The following is a 15,898-nucleotide window of genomic DNA, read 5'->3' on the forward strand; positions in this document are numbered from 1 at the left end:
TTTACCCTTCACAAAAATTAATTCAAAATGGATAATAAACCTACATGTAAAACGTAAAACTATAAAATTTCTAGAAGAAAACATAAGAGAAAATATGCATCATTTTATGTTAGGCAAAAAGATTTTAGATCCAACACCAAAAGCATGACCCCTAAATAAAATAATTAATAAATTAGACTTCGTTGAAATCTAAAACATTTGCTCTGCCAAAGATACTCTTAAGAGAGTGAAGAGACAAGCCATACACTAGGAGGAAACATTTGCAAATCACATATCTCACAAAGGGTTTATATCCAGAATATAGGGAGAACTCTCAAAACTCAATAATAGGAAATTAAATAACCCAATTTTTTAAAAGATTTTTTTTTATTTTTTAAGTAATCTGTACACCCAATGTAGGGTTTGAACCTATAACCCCAAGATCAAAAGTCACACGCTCTACCAGCTGAGCCAACCAGGTTCAAACAACCCAATTTTTAATAAATGAGCAAAATATTTGAACAGAAATGTCTTCACCAAAGAAAATATAGGGATGTCAGGGCGCCTGGGTGGCTCAGTCGTTAAGCATCTGCCTTCAGCTCAAATCATGATCCCAGGGTCCTGGGATCAAGCCCCACATTGGGCTCCCTGCTCGGCAGGAAGCCTGTTTCTTCCTCTCCCACTCCCCCTGCTTGTGTTCCCTCTCTTGCTGTGTCTCTCTCTGTCAAGTAGATAAAATAAAATCTTTAAAAAATATATAGGGATGCCAAATAAGTAGATGAAAAGAGGCTCAGAATCATTAGTTATTAGGGAAATGTAAATTACAACCTCAGTGAGTTACCACTACATATACATACCACTACATACCTATTAAAATAGCTAAAGTCAGAAAAGCTGATAATATTAATCACTGTGAAGGAGTGGGCAACTGCAATTCTCATACACTGCTGGTGAGAATACAAAATGGCACAGTGCCTTTAGAAAATGGTTTGGCATTTTCTTAAAAGGTAAACATAAACTCACCATATGCTCTGCTAATGTAATCAATCCTAATTATTCGCATCTGTATTTGAGTTTGCCCACTACCTGAAATTTATTTATAACCCCAAATCAATACTTCATATGTATTTTTTTTTCTTTTTTATTTGACAGAGAGAAAGACAGAACAGAAGCAGGGGGAGTGGGAGAGGGAAAAGCAGGCTCCCAGCTGAGCAGGTAGCCCAATGCGGGGCTCAATCCTAGGACCCTGGGATCATGACCCGAGCCAAAGGCAGATGTGTAACCGACTGAACCACCCAGGCGCCCCCCACAAATCAATACTTGTGGGACTTTTGCAGCCATTCAATGGCATGTGCAGAACAATGAAAAGCTAGACTAAGCCAACATTCATGTGCCTAGCTGAGAATGAACAAGGCAGTGCTCTTGATTCTTGTTTTAACTCTCATGTTGTAAGTAAGTGTCCTTTTTCTTGGTTTATTTAGTTGTGCATTTTTTTTTTCGGTGAGGTGGTTTTTTTGTGGGTTTTTTTTTTTGCATTTTTGTGCTTTTTGTTGGTGATTCTGCTGTTTAAAATGGCATCCAAGTGTGTAATGCTTAAGTGCTGTTTAGTATTTTCAAACACAAGGAAGCAATGATATGCCTTATGGAGAAAATACGTATGTTAGATCAGTTTCATTCAGCCATGAGTTACAATGCTGTTGGCTGTGAGTTCAAGGTTAATGAATCAACAATATATATTAAATAAGGTGTTTTTAAACAGAAAACACACATATAACAAGGTTATGTATTGATCAGTTGACAAAACTGTCATTGTGGCCAGAGGCTCACAGGAACGTAACTCTGCATTTCCCCTAGGAGCAATGTCTCATTACTCGCTAATTCAATGTTCAAGGTGACTTTATAGAACATTACTACCACAAATAATGAGAATTGATTGTGACACTCCTAGGTATTTTCCCAAGATAAATGAACACTCGGGTTTAAACAAAACATCCACATTTAAGTTTTATAACAGCTTTTTTCATAATTGTCCCAAACTAGAAATTACCTATATTACTTTTCTGTTATTGTCATAACAAACTACCACAAAAATAGCTAACTAAGCAACACAAATTTATCATCTCACAGTTTCTATAGGTCAGATGTCCAGCAGATTCCGCTTAGTTTCTGCTTAGAATCTTAGAATCTCACAAGGCTAAAATCAAGGTGTTGATAAAGCTAAGTTCCTTTCTGAGGATTCTAGGGGAAAATACGTTTATTTGTTTATTTAAGTTGTCGGAAGAATTCAATTCATTGCAGTTGTAGGACTGAGATTCCTGGGGTTTTTTTGCTGATTATTAGCTGAGGGCTATTATCACCTTTTAGGGTTAGCTCACATCTCCCTTCCTCTATCTTCAAAGCCAACAACAGCAAGCCAAATTCTTCTCACCTCATATCTGTTTGACTCTTTTGCCTTCCTCATTTACTTTTAAGGACCTGTGATTACATTAGATTCACAAGGAGAGTCTTCTTGTTTTAAAGTCAGCTAATTATCAATCTTAACTCCATCTGCAATCTATAGCAATAATTCCATCTACAAATAGTCCCTTTTGCCATGTAATATATTCACCACTTAACACCAGGGGGCAAAGCTCAGGGGAGCCCAAATCCTGCCTACCACACTAACCAAATGTCCTCCAACTAGTGAATAAATAAACTATGGTACATTCATACAGTGGAACACTGCTCAAGAATAGAAAGGAAAAAGCTATTGATACACTCAACAATATGGATGAATTTCAAATGCATTATGCTAAGTGAAAGAAGGCAGATTCAAAAAGGTTACACACTGTATGTGCCTATTTACATAGAAAGCTAAAAAATAGATCAGTGGTTGCCTGGGTTAGGGGTAAGTAGAGGGTTTGATTACAAAGGGACAGCATGAGGGAGTTTTTGGAGGGAAATGTTAAGTATCTTGACTATGATTTGGTCAGAACTCAAAGAATTGTAAAGCAAAAGAATAAATGTTTCTGCATGCAAAGTTAAAAATAAATTTTAATAATTATTCTGTTTGGGCACCTGGGTGGCTCAGTTGGTTAGGTGTTTGACACTTGATCTCAGCTCAGATCTTTATCTCAGGGATGTAAGTTCAAGTCTCGTGTTGGGCTCCGTATTAGGCATGGAGTCTACTTAAAAATTATTCTGTTTAGTTACTGATACTCTGCCTTTGCTTTCAAAGTCCTTACATTTGACTTAGTAGGTACAACACCAGTAAGTTTCATCAGTAGAAAGATGGTTTTTTCCTGGCTTAGAGACAAATGAGAAAGGCCACTTTTCCTGTTTCTTTTTCTATTCACAGGACCCACATTCTTTACCAAATGCCTCAGACCAGTTCCATCCAACTGTTCTCATCCTAATGTCAAGGTAATGCAAAGAATCTGCATAATTCTAATCAACTTTGGTTTCCACAGGTTTCCTTCTTTTCAAGCCATACAACACTTACCTGTGCTTGACCAGGAATAACCCTTGGTAGCCAGGCTCCAAGTAATCTCTAAAATCAAAAAGAATATGTGGTTGTGATGTTTGCTGGCAACAAGATTTCTAGTCTCAGGCCATCATTCTGTATCATGCTTGACTTAATGAGGGGAAGAGAGAGATAAAGAAAATAAAAGATCAGCTACAAGTCTCCATGATTGAAATGCCTTATTATTTTGTCCTCACAAAGAACGAAAGCTGAAATGAAGTTTTGGGGTTACAGTATTCCCATATATATATGGCTGCAGAGGAAATTGATCTGAAACCTCCTAAACCTTGATTAGAATTTCCCTCCATTCAAGCTTTATTAACTCATTCTAAAACTTCCAATATTTTCTGTAGAATTCTCCGCATATACATACAGAGAGAGAAGACAGAGATGATGAGTTTGTAATTGTCGGTTTCTTCAAAATTTGCAAAAAGGCTAATACAGTGGGAGTTTTGTAGATCCAGACTGGTTCTCAGCTTCCACATCCCCTCTCATTCTCATATCAGAAACCAAAATCTCTGCTGAGATATAGTCATTAACTAGCTCTAGCATCATTCTCTGGGAGTCAGCATCATGATCCTTGTTCTAAAATAACAATGCAGGATCTCAGATCTGATAACTGTTTCTTTCTTGTTCCTAAGCATCATTTTAGTTTGTATGCTTACATTTCTTATGTCTGTCTTTCTAGCTTGGTTGCTGTTCCTGAATTCCTCTTCTGGTAATACACTAATCCATACACTAATCACTTATATTAAGGTAAGGGTAATTTCCCTAAGTGCCAGGTTGGCATTTAAAGAGCCTTTTACACAGTGATAGATTTTTTGGGTGCTTGTTGCAAGGACTTCCTGATAGTGCTCTTCCTTGCTAGATTTTCATTTCCAAATCTCACCCTCCCTCCCAATGGAATATCCCTCTTCTTCATTTTGCTCCCTTTTCCATTTCCCATTCCAACTGTCTGCCTGCAGTTTATCATTATCATTAGATCTTGGTAAAGAGGAGATTAGGGCAGTTTGGTCTTTGCATTGGCTGGGGACCAATGGGATATAATGAACCCAGTAAGATCACTACCAGAATGAGGACGGGGCTCTATGTGGTGAGTCTGGATGAGACTATGACCAAAGGGAACACAGTTGAGATGGCACTGAGTAGTGAGGTCTTGGGTAAGCTCCCCTCCCCCCTCTGAAGAAATTAATATAATTTCATTTCCCTATCCCTTTCCCTCCAAGTCTTCCCAATCTCTCTACTTAAACAATTCCATTTGTTCCACTACCAAAAAAAAAAAAGTAAAAGAAGCATTATAGAATTGCATTTTTTCTTACAGATCCACTTTTACTAGGTAAGCTCAAGGAGCTCAGAAAGGGAATATGCTCAATTTAAATTCTGTGATGGGCACAAACTTTGCCTCCTATGTAGGATTAACCTTCACCTTGCACCTGCAAATGTATCACACTTGCCCCAAGACGTAAGTAGGTACCAAAATAAATCATAGAAAACTAAGATGGGGGCGCCTGGGTGGCTCAGTCATTAAGTGTCTGCCTTCGGCTCAGGTCACGGTCCCGGGGTCCTAGGATCGAGCCCCACATCGGGCTCCCTGCTAGGCCGGGAGCCTGTTTCTCCCTCTCCCACTCCCCCTGCTTGTGTTTCCTCTCTAGCTGTCTCTCTCTCTCTCTGTCAAATAAATAAAATTTGGGGGAAAAAAAAGAAAACTAAGATGAAAGGTTCATCACTCATGCCCAATCCATGTGATTATTTGTATATGTATATTTATGTGTGTATAAAGTACTAAACCTTGAACACCTCACTAAGTTCCCAGATATTTACCACAATGTAATGAGAGTTATGATATAGTAGTTCTTGAATATGGAATATTTAACTCAAATTCACTTATTTATATCAATCTCAGCAACATGAACATGGGAGGGAAGCTTCAATTTTCCTGTCCTATATCTTCCTCCATCCCACTAGATGATTGCATCATTCTACCCGTTCCTCTGCATAGCCCCAAATGGCAATCAATACCATCAGCTGGAAGTCTCTACCATTATCCGTGTATTTTTTTCAGAATCAAAGACTTGCTCTTTCTCTACTGACCACCTGCCCCCCTGGCTTTATTATTTCTAGTAGTTTCACTGTTCACTTAATGACACAAACTAACTCTTGAATCTTCTTTCACCTCTCTCTTTCTTTTGCTTATCCCACATACAAACACTCCGTCAACTTTAAAAACATGTTCCTCAGTCTATTCTTTATTTTTATTCCCATTACTACTACCTTGGTCTAGATCCTTTGTAGTCTATTCTTTGGCCGTTGAATAACCTCCAAAGCAGTCTCCCTGGCTTCAGGGTTTTTATTTATTTATTATTATTATTAAAGATTCATTTATTTATTTGAGAGAGAGAGAGAGAAAGAGAGCTTGAACACATGCTAGCGGGGGTGGGGTGGCAGAGGGAGAGGACCCCCAAGGAGAGCTCCCGCCAAGCCTGGAGTCCGAGGAGGTCTCGACTGCAAGACCCAGGAGATCACCATCTGTGAGATCACAGTAAGTTCAAACCTGGAGTCAGACACCCAACCGACTGAGCCACGCAGGCTCCCCCTGGCTTTAGTTTCATTTCACTCCCCATCAGTCATCCTAGTTTACCACAGGCAGATGGGCCTTCCTTCCTAATAAATGGAAGAGATTTAGAAACAAAGTTTCCAGTGACTCACAACAGAAAATATTCGATATGTATTTGTGAAATGAAAGAATAAGTATTACTCAGAATATCTATCATGGCACTTTGCATATGAGAGACACTCAATAATTAGAATAAATTTGCCAATTGATGTTAACTTTTAATAGATCTTAAAAGAGAAGGTCTGAGTGTACAGAAATCTAAGTATTTTCCTCATAAAGAAGTAATCAGAATCAGCTCTTAAAACATGCCTGAACAATATTCCAGCAATGCTCATAGATCTTTAAAATGATCCTTTTAGAGCAACTTCAGTTCTAACTTTATCATTTTCAGTGAGTTCATGCTCTGCTTAGTTTCATCTAAGGTTTTCCACAAAGTGAAATCTCCCATAGATTCAAATGTTTCCTCCTAACTCCTGATTCTTTCTGTAACATTTCAGGCATGTTACCATCCTAGCCTGTTTAAATACAAATACACACATATGTATGCACACACACATGTATTTAACAAAGGAATTAATTTTTAAAACACAAAAGTAAAGTTTCATGCTTATTGCAATATTTCATTTCTTAAGTACTCTTTAAAATTTAAAAGCTGGGTAGTTTTATTTATTTTCAGAGTAAATTAGAACTGAAATCCCTCATTAGAATTCTAAATTCCTAAAAGTCAAAACGTAAAAATGACACTAAACCATTTAGTCTATTAGGCAGTTTAATAATTGCTAAAGCCAATTACTTGGGTAATATAAGTCTCAAAAAGTGAGTATCAAGCATAAAAATAGAGGAAACAATAAAACTACACAGCAAGGATAGAAAATGTTTTTTTAAAAAATCTCTTTTCTTCAATTTTCATGTTATAGGCTATGCCAGTCATGTATGAGAGTTACATAATTTTATCTCTCTAACTAGCAATGACCATTTTTGCAGTAAAGAACGAGTTCCATACAAGGTGAAAAACAGTGTGAATGGTTTTAAGGAAAAGTTCTTTGAACAAAGTTCATTTAAGACCATTTACTACCACAGAGATAGAAACCTGTTTCCATTATCCACATTACCAGCACTGCTGAGTAAGTCCAAAGCACCGTTGCCAAGAGTGATGTGAGTCATTAAGCCCCAAGCAGATGCCAAGACTCGGAAGACCCAGGGCATTGTACACTGTTCCAATGTACCACAGCCCATAACTTCTAGGCAATCAAAGGTCAAATGAAGAGAGCACGAGTCTACTATTATGGAGGATTATTTGGCGCACACTCTCAATTTTTCTGTCTTCCCTGGTGGTCAATAGCATTAACCTGAAATGCAATGCATTTTATACAGAACTTGCCATAGGAAGCATGATTCCTTTAGACAAAACTGGAAAGTGAATTGCCTCTAACATGAATAAGTTGCTATTGCATGCCAATTTATTCCTTTGGAATGACCACTGATGCTCTATTTTTAGTGAAAAGAGACCTAATAATTTCACTAGTCCCAATCCTCACATCAGCACAATCTGGTCTCTGTACAAACAATATGAACACAGAGAACATCCAGTCAGAAAGAAACACAGCACCTCATCTTACCTCCTCACGGACAGAGCCAGAAGGGATAGGATATGAAAGGGAGAACCATAGACTGCTCTTTGCAAGCTGCATCCTAAATGTGAGCCAGAGGAATGAATACTTATTATGCTGACTTTCAAAAGGAAATATTTAAAATTTAAGAAGTGATGAGACAGAAACAGAATGGCAAACATACTAAAATCCATCACATAATTTAATGGTTTTTAGTATCCTCAGTCTTTCCCTCGTAACTTTTCCCTTTCTCTCTTCAAACAAGTTAATTACTACTTTATTAAAAAACAATTTTCAACTCATGCTACCAGTAGTACTAACAACCCTTCTCTCTGTTTCTAACACTCGAATTCTGCCTTCTTTTATGCCTTCTTCCCTCACTGTTTTCTCTTAGAACTCCGTATTCTAGCCATACCAGGCTAGGGACAATTTCCCAGTGGGGCCCACTCTTTCATTCCTGGCCTTTGCAAATGATGCTCTCCCACTTAAAAGGTTTTCCATGTTCACCTTCATTTCTTAACTAATTCATAATCAAATCACTTCCTCTACCAGACCTATTATGACCATCCATTAGATTCAACTTCTATATACTTCTGTTGTATCCTATCCTTATTTCTGTTTCATCATTTTTCATGCTGTATTTTACTTGTCGTTCTTATTTGACTCAATATTATTATTTTCTCCTTGAAGATGGAAACTGTCTTTATCTCTCTATCCCTGACCTGAGCATAGTCCCCAGCATGCAACACTTACTGGATACCTACTGAATAAATAGTACAAATAAATAAAATGTATCCAAAGCAATGATTTCACTTTTGATCCAGAAATTTAGTCTCTAGGAATTTACCTAAAGCAGTCAATTATGGAACTATATAAAGATGTTGGTACAAATAGGGGAACTAATTCCATGGTACTGTCTTAAGTCTTCAGCTTGGTGGTGGATATATGTGTGTCTGCTACATTTTCCTTTATGTATTTTTATATATCTGAAATACATTGTAATTTTAAAAATTAAAATAAAAATATAAGGATATATATAAAAAGCCACACATGAAAATATTATCTACAATAGTGAACAATTAGGAAAAACTAAAGTACATTTTAATAGAATATGGATAAAACTGTGATATATGAATATAAATTCAGTCTACATATGTATTAAAAAGGATAGTTTAGACGTCTTTCATGGAAAAATGACCACAATATATTATTCAGTGGGAAAAACAAGATTACAAAATACAAATTATATTATGACCCCATTTATTTTAAATTGTGTATTAATACAGAAGATACCTTAGAAATTTTTTTTTCTAAAAGATTCACTTGTGATTCATTCTGGGTGGTAGGATTTCAGAAGTATACATATTCTATGCTAAGTATAATTTAAATGTTTTAAAAATAACTTATTTTAATATTCACAAAAATATTGTTTTCATTTAGAAAACAATTCCTCAAAATACTAAGTAATCATTTTTTATATTTCTTTTCAAAATCAGAAGGAATCTAGAGGATGTTTATTACTATTTTTGTTGGTTTATTTTGATTTTCTTTGTTCTAAAATAGTTAATGATCTAGGGGTGCCTGGGTGGCTCAGTTGGTTAAGCATCCAACTCTTGATCTCAGCTCAGGTCCTGATCTCAGGGTCATGAGTTCAAGCCCCGCATGAGTTCAAATCCTGCAATTAAAAAAAAAAAAATTAACAATAGTTAATGACCTAGAGTTAAATAATAAGGCAAGGAACACATAGCAAAACTTTATTTTTTAAAGATACATACAATTTTTCATTCTCTTTTCTTTATGTTACAATCAGAAAGCAAAGTTAAAAAAAAAAGGAAAGCAAAGTTTTTCTATGTTCATATATTTTCTACCCATATTATGGAAAGAGAAAGATGCAAGTGAAGAGAAAGGAGTTGATGAGATAGAATAAGGCTGACATATAAAGATAGAACAGGAATTCTCAAATTTATTCAGTCTCATTTCTCTTTGAAAATCTCATGAAAATATGGATCTTCAGACAAAAATGCCTATTCATACAGCATATGCATATAAGCTCAGTGGATCCACAGATTCCATGAAGCACGTGCATACCTCAGAACAAAAATTATGACCCAGGGAGACAAGAAAAGCAGAGAACCACACAGAGTTAGGCACCAAATAAAGAGAAGCGAAATCCAGATGCAGATTATCTGTATGACACACCTTTCTTATTGCTACAAATTGTTAAATCGGAGAGTCTTTACAACTTCAGACAGGAGTAGGCAATAGCATTTCTCATCACTTGTCTTAAACAATATTCTTTAAAGATGAATTCCAGATTCAGAAATGCAGATGTGAACACCTGCATGGAAGTTTCAACAATTATAAAAGATATGAGCATAGTAGGTTCACAGTAGATGACATTCTCTAAATGAAATTTTGTCAAGCCAAGTTTTGTGATCTTGAAAGTCTGGTTTCTCATAATTTAGTGGGGAAAACATTAGAAGGAGAAGTTGCAGGGTGGAGTTGAGGGAGAGGGGTTGAGGTGTGAGGAAAAGACGGAGGAACAAGACAGGATCAAAGGAGAAGACAGTTCAAGCAACTGAACTGTCTCAACGTTAATCAGAATTTAATTTTTTAAAAAATTGAAAGGGAAAGTAGACAATCTTGCAGAATGACATCTGTGGGCTAACTTCAATAATCTACATCTAAAGAACAGTTGTCAATTTTTATTCATACTATATAACCCAAAGAACTAAAAGCTTACATGTTAACAAACCTTTTTATATGCATAATTTACTATTCTGTCTATAACTAATCTATTCTTTCTACTGTGTCCCACATTGTTTATGCAAGTAAATACCCAATCTAACCTAAAGTTTAGTCTGATATCAAAAAAGAGCCCTTCAGGATATATTCAGTCTCTTATATAAAAATGGTCAGTCTTGGGGCACCTGGGTGGCTCAGTCAGTTAAGCATCTGCCCTCAGCTCAGGTCATGATCCCAGGGTTCTGGGATCGAGCCCCGCATCAGGCTCCCTGCTCCTCGGGGAGCCTGCTTCTCCCTCTCCACCTGCTTGTGCTCTCTCTGTCTAAATAAATAAATAAACGAATAAATAAATAAATAAATCTTTAAAAAAAAAAAAAAGGTCAGTCTTGCTAATAACTTTCCTCTAGCTGCTTCTCTCCAAATGACAAGACAGTTGTATTGTTCACACGCTCTGGACTAAAGGCAGAGCGAGACAATCTACAATTCTGGAATGTAGCTTCCTTATCAACCTACTGTCAGGCTCCTCTAGTCTCCAATATAAAAGCTGGTCCCTAGTAAACTTTTGGTCCATTCTCCCTTGCTTGGACCCTGTTTCTGTTCAGAGTTCAGGTCCAGAGGGTCTCATCTTATCTCCTCCTGGTCCTAAAGATAGTTCTAAGGTCTAACTTTGATCCTACTCCTTCCTGGCACAGACAATCCATCCCATGGCAGCTAGACAAGCTAGACAAGAGTCATGCTGCTAGACCAGTGCTTTTGGATCTCCCCCAAGCATGTTTTCAGTGATGTGACCTGGGTCAAATCTAGCTTCCTCCTAGAGTTGCAAACAAGGGCATAGAGAAGACCTACCCCCTCTGTATTTGGTGATATCCTTATTTATCTGACATACTACCACTCTAGGCTGAAGAATAGAAATAGAGGCCCCTGCGTTTGACCACTTCACATGTTACTTTGTCTCATCTCCTTGCCACAAGCATACAAGACTGGGCAAGGGAGTTCTCCCTTTTCTCCTTCTTCTTCTACCTACCAAAATTTCCGCTATCTAAAACTCAGTGATCTAGCTTGCCAAACACTACTTCTCTCATGCTTAAAGGGATATAAACTTTAACTGATTCACCAAACAATAGCCTGGCTTGTGAGGCAACTTATAGGTGCAAACACTCTCTCTTTGAATTTCAGAACCTGAAACCTCTTCCGGGATTTCATGGGTGCTTAGGTGAATGAGAGTGAAGGAAGGTTTAGAAGGTCAAAAAAGGTATCATATAGAAATTTAATCTATTAACATTGTTCTATATCCTAAGTCAACTCTCCCTGGTCCATCTGCACAATTAAGTAAAGCACTGTTTTGTAGCAAAAGTTAACTTATAGGAAGCATTGACCAAAAGTAATAGAAGTGATACCAGCACCTGTCCTCTTCTCTACTTTCCTGCCCCCAGCTCCAAGGTATTCTGGGATGGATGCAGTACATAGCTAAAGCAAAGATCATTGTTTCTGCTGAAACACAGTTCAGCTTCTAACACTTTCAGTTCCGGGCAGGGGAGATCAGTGGAGCTGTGCTGAGTCTCAGGGCATCACCTTGACTGGAAGCAGAGGAACAATTAACACTATTTGAATTAGCCTCAGTCGATGTACAAAATTATATAGTCCCTCTCCCCGTGTCTGCCCATCAGAGCAGAACCTGTTTTTATGGTTCTCTCTCTCCCAAGGCTCTTATAGCAGAATTATTTCCTTCTGAGACTCAGGAAGAAGAGACTCATATTGTCTATTAGCTCAACTACTTTATCTTACTTAGAAGGACAAGTTTAATAAATCAGAACATTCTTCTATCTGAATCCTGTCTACCAGTACTATGTTATCTTTAATTCATGAGTGTATGTACTATCTGAACTTTGAACAGTAGGATGGTCTTGACTATTTTTTTAATCTCTAGGGGAAAATTCCCATACACAAATTAAAATCCTGTTTCACCTTTTTCATCCCAACTCTCAAACTGATATATTCACACACAGAATCTTTAGAAATCAAAATAAGGTAAAAGAGATTAATGATGGAGAGCAGAGAAAAAGAAGGCAAAGTTCAAGTCTCCTTTTCTAACCACCCTAGAAAAACTGGATGTTCTATGAAGGATGACATTTGAAAACATAGTAAGAGTGAAAAAACAATTTGCAGGTGTTGGGAATTGGGGCTAAGAGATGCTCCTATACATACCTAATAGTGAATGGAAAGAAGAAGTTTTTTTTCTGGGTCAGGGTATGCTGGAAAACACTTTCAGGGGATATATCTTCATCTGTTTGAGCTGCTATAACAAAACACTATAGACAGGTGGCTTATAAACAACAGAAATTTATTTCTGACAGTTCTGGAGACTGGGAAGTCCAAGATGAAGGCACTGATAGATTCGGTGTCTATTGAGGGTCCACTTCCTCATAGATGGCTGCCTTTCACTGTACCTTCACATGGGGGAGGAGGCGAGAAATCTCTCTGGAATCTCTTAAATAAAGGAACTAATACATTCATAAAGACTGCACCCTCATGACCTGATCACCTCCTAATACCATCACACTGGGGATTAGGTCTCAACATAATCAATTTTAGGGGAATGGAAACATTCAGTCTGTGGCAGGATATTGGAGAAAAGAGATTTCAATTTGCTAGGATATGGTTTGCAAATTGATCATTACACCCAGAGATTTTGCTCCATGGTAATAGGGTTGTCATTGAGTAAGGTAAGTTGCTTGGCTTCTGTTGAAGTATTCTTTCCAAATATTTAAGCTTTTCACTATCTTTCTCACTAAATCCCTGTGAGAATTATTAATTTAATCTTTGCAAAGTATTATTTCATAAAATTTCTGAAAACACAAAACACTTTCACGGCAAATTTTATTTTATGTACAAGTATCCCCTCAAGTATCTCTGAGCTTGTTGAAGGCACGTGAAGAGGTTTGCTATGTCATTGGCAAACACGAAGTGTTACATCTGGTATACCAGAGGGAGAAGGTGCAGAGGGGGAGGGAGAAGAAAAGGATGAAAAGAACTAAATAACAGAGAGAAAGTGGGAAGGACAAAGGAAAGAAGGAACAAAAGAAGAGGGTGGGAGGAAGAATAAGTAAATAGCAATGTCTTCTTTCTGATTTATATGAAATACTTAATCTTATATCAATTGCTGACAGAGAACTCCTCAGGGAGTAACTGATGGGACAGTGTGAAAAATAAACACCTTTTAAGCCAATAGAATTCCGAATACTTGAGAATGGTCAGATCTGGGTCTGAAGGAAATCCCTCAGATAACAGGTGTGCCCATAGCAGACCAAATCTCTTTTCACCAAGTAGTCCCAAATGTTTTCAATGCCTCATGTGGTTGGGGATACATGCTAAGAATTGTCCAAATATTCCACATGTGCCACAGACGTTGTAGCTCTGGAAGCCTATTAAATTCACAATTAATGCTAAAAGAACTGATGCTACAAAACAAAGACATCTGTACCCTTGGAGATGTGTGTGTGTGTGCATGAGCACATGTGCGTAAACATGCGTTCACATAAGAGTATGCAAGCAAAAGGATACTTCTTATTTTTATCACCTTTTGTCTATAATATTTAGTAATTTTGAACAGTTTTCTTCTGCATATGAAAATAAAACAGTGATTAAGGAATTTTGAAAAATACAGAAAATCACTAAAAGAAAAGAAATAAAAATCACCCATAATGTCATATACAAGAAATAAGTACTATTAATATTTTGGCATATATTTCCCAAGATTTTTTTCCACTGGGATTACACTATGCTTAATATTTTATCAACTACTTATTCACATAATGTTAATCACCCTGAATATTATTGTCTGTCACGAAGTAGAAGTTCTTTTGCCATGCGTTATTAATGCCTACAGGTATTCCCATCATACAGATATAAGGTCCTTTAATAATATTCCTTGGCTGCAAATGTGGGTTGTTTACCTATTTTTTTATGTTTTCTATTAAATATTAATGGTCTAATTCACATCCATCATTATTTCCTTAAGGTAAATTTTAGGAAATAAAATCAGTAGATCAAAAGATATTTTTAAAAAAATATTTTGATACATATTACCAAATTATTCTACACGTTATATCACTTTTACTTCCCTCTATAATGCATAACTCCCACTTACCTGAACTATTGACTACACTAGCTATCATTTTTCTTTCATTTTTCCAATTTTAAAATACAAAATACATAGATTTTTATTTTCTTTAATCGATTGCGAAGTTAAACGCCCATTCTTTTTCTTCCATTTTGTGTTGTTTTGTTGGTTTATGTCCTATTCATGTTTCTGTTATTTATGTTTTTATTGCTCATGCTTTCATGATTTTTTAAAAAGAGTCTTTATTTAATGAGAATATTTACTTTTGGGGGATTTGGGGGAAAATTTCTGGAAAACATATCATTAAGTTGTTTTTTATTATAGTAAGGACATTTAACATGAGACCTACCCTTTTAACAAGGTTTTTTTTTTTTTTTTAAGATTTATTTATTTATGAGAGAGAGAGAGCAAGTGAGGGAGCAGAGGGACAGGGAGAGAATCTCAAGCTGACTCCATGCTTAGTGAGGAGTCCAACGTGGGGCTCGATCTCATGATTCCAAGATCATGACCTGAGCCAAAACCAAGAGTTGGATGCTTAACCAGCTGAGCCACCGAGGCTCCCTTAACAAGTTTTTAAGTGTGAAATACATTGGTGTTAATTACAGGCACGATGTTGTACAGCAGATCTCTAGAACTTACCGTTCTGCATCACTGAAACTTACATTTTTAAACTTGTATTCATAATATGTTGACATACAAAAATTTTTAGTTTTATGTAGGCAAATATGCCAATTACCATTGTTTTTTCTTATTATGGATTATAATTTGATGTCGAGATCTTATTTTATGATTAACAATGCTTTCAGCATGACTATTTAAATAAACTAAATTTTCTACTGGTCTCTACCATATTTTAAATTCTGATTACATGAAAGCCCATTCCTGACATCCTTATTCAGTCTCATTAATCTAACTGATTTGGTGCTAATCACATGCTGTTTTGATTATCATGGCTCTGTCTTAATATCAAGTATTTGGTAGTACCTGCATACCTTACTCTTCTTTTTAAAAAAGAAATGTATACCTTTCTCCCCTTTTTTGCTCTTCTATCACACTTTTGTATGACTTTAAGGTCCAAAAAATGTTTTGGAGGAAATTGAATTAAGTATTTAAATTAATAGGATAAAATTAACATCTTTACAATATTCATACTTCCCATCCTGGAACATGATATACATTTATTTAATATACATTTATTTAAACAAGACCCTTTATTTTTAAAAAAGGTTCTTTATTATGTCTCAAGTGAAGTGTATTAACTCTGTTTATACAGGTTCTACATTCTTGTTCATTTTTATTAGTTTTTGAACATAACAGAAAATATTTTT

At 36.3% G+C, this 15,898-nt stretch overlaps 1 long non-coding RNA gene and 1 other non-coding gene across 6 annotated transcripts in view; both read right to left on the reverse strand.

The window, feature by feature from the left end:
* Positions 1–387: 387 nt before the first annotated feature.
* On the reverse strand, positions 388–460 carry TRNAK-UUU (transfer RNA lysine (anticodon UUU)). The gene has a single exon. It is a non-coding gene; the product is annotated as a tRNA-Lys (tRNA).
* An 8,190-nt stretch (positions 461–8,650) lies between these two features.
* LOC118541227 (uncharacterized) overlaps positions 8,651–15,898 on the reverse strand; it is a 191,898-nt gene continuing 184,650 nt past the window's right edge. For all 5 annotated transcript variants that reach the window (XR_013447809.1, XR_013447811.1, XR_013447808.1 and 2 more), the window contains one exon: positions 8,651–9,380. This is a non-coding gene — a long non-coding RNA (uncharacterized LOC118541227). The remainder of the gene's footprint in view (positions 9,381–15,898) is intronic.

The sequence above is a fragment of the Halichoerus grypus genome, chromosome 5 (assembly GCF_964656455.1).
Source record: "Halichoerus grypus chromosome 5, mHalGry1.hap1.1, whole genome shotgun sequence".
NCBI lineage: Eukaryota > Metazoa > Chordata > Mammalia > Carnivora > Phocidae > Halichoerus > Halichoerus grypus.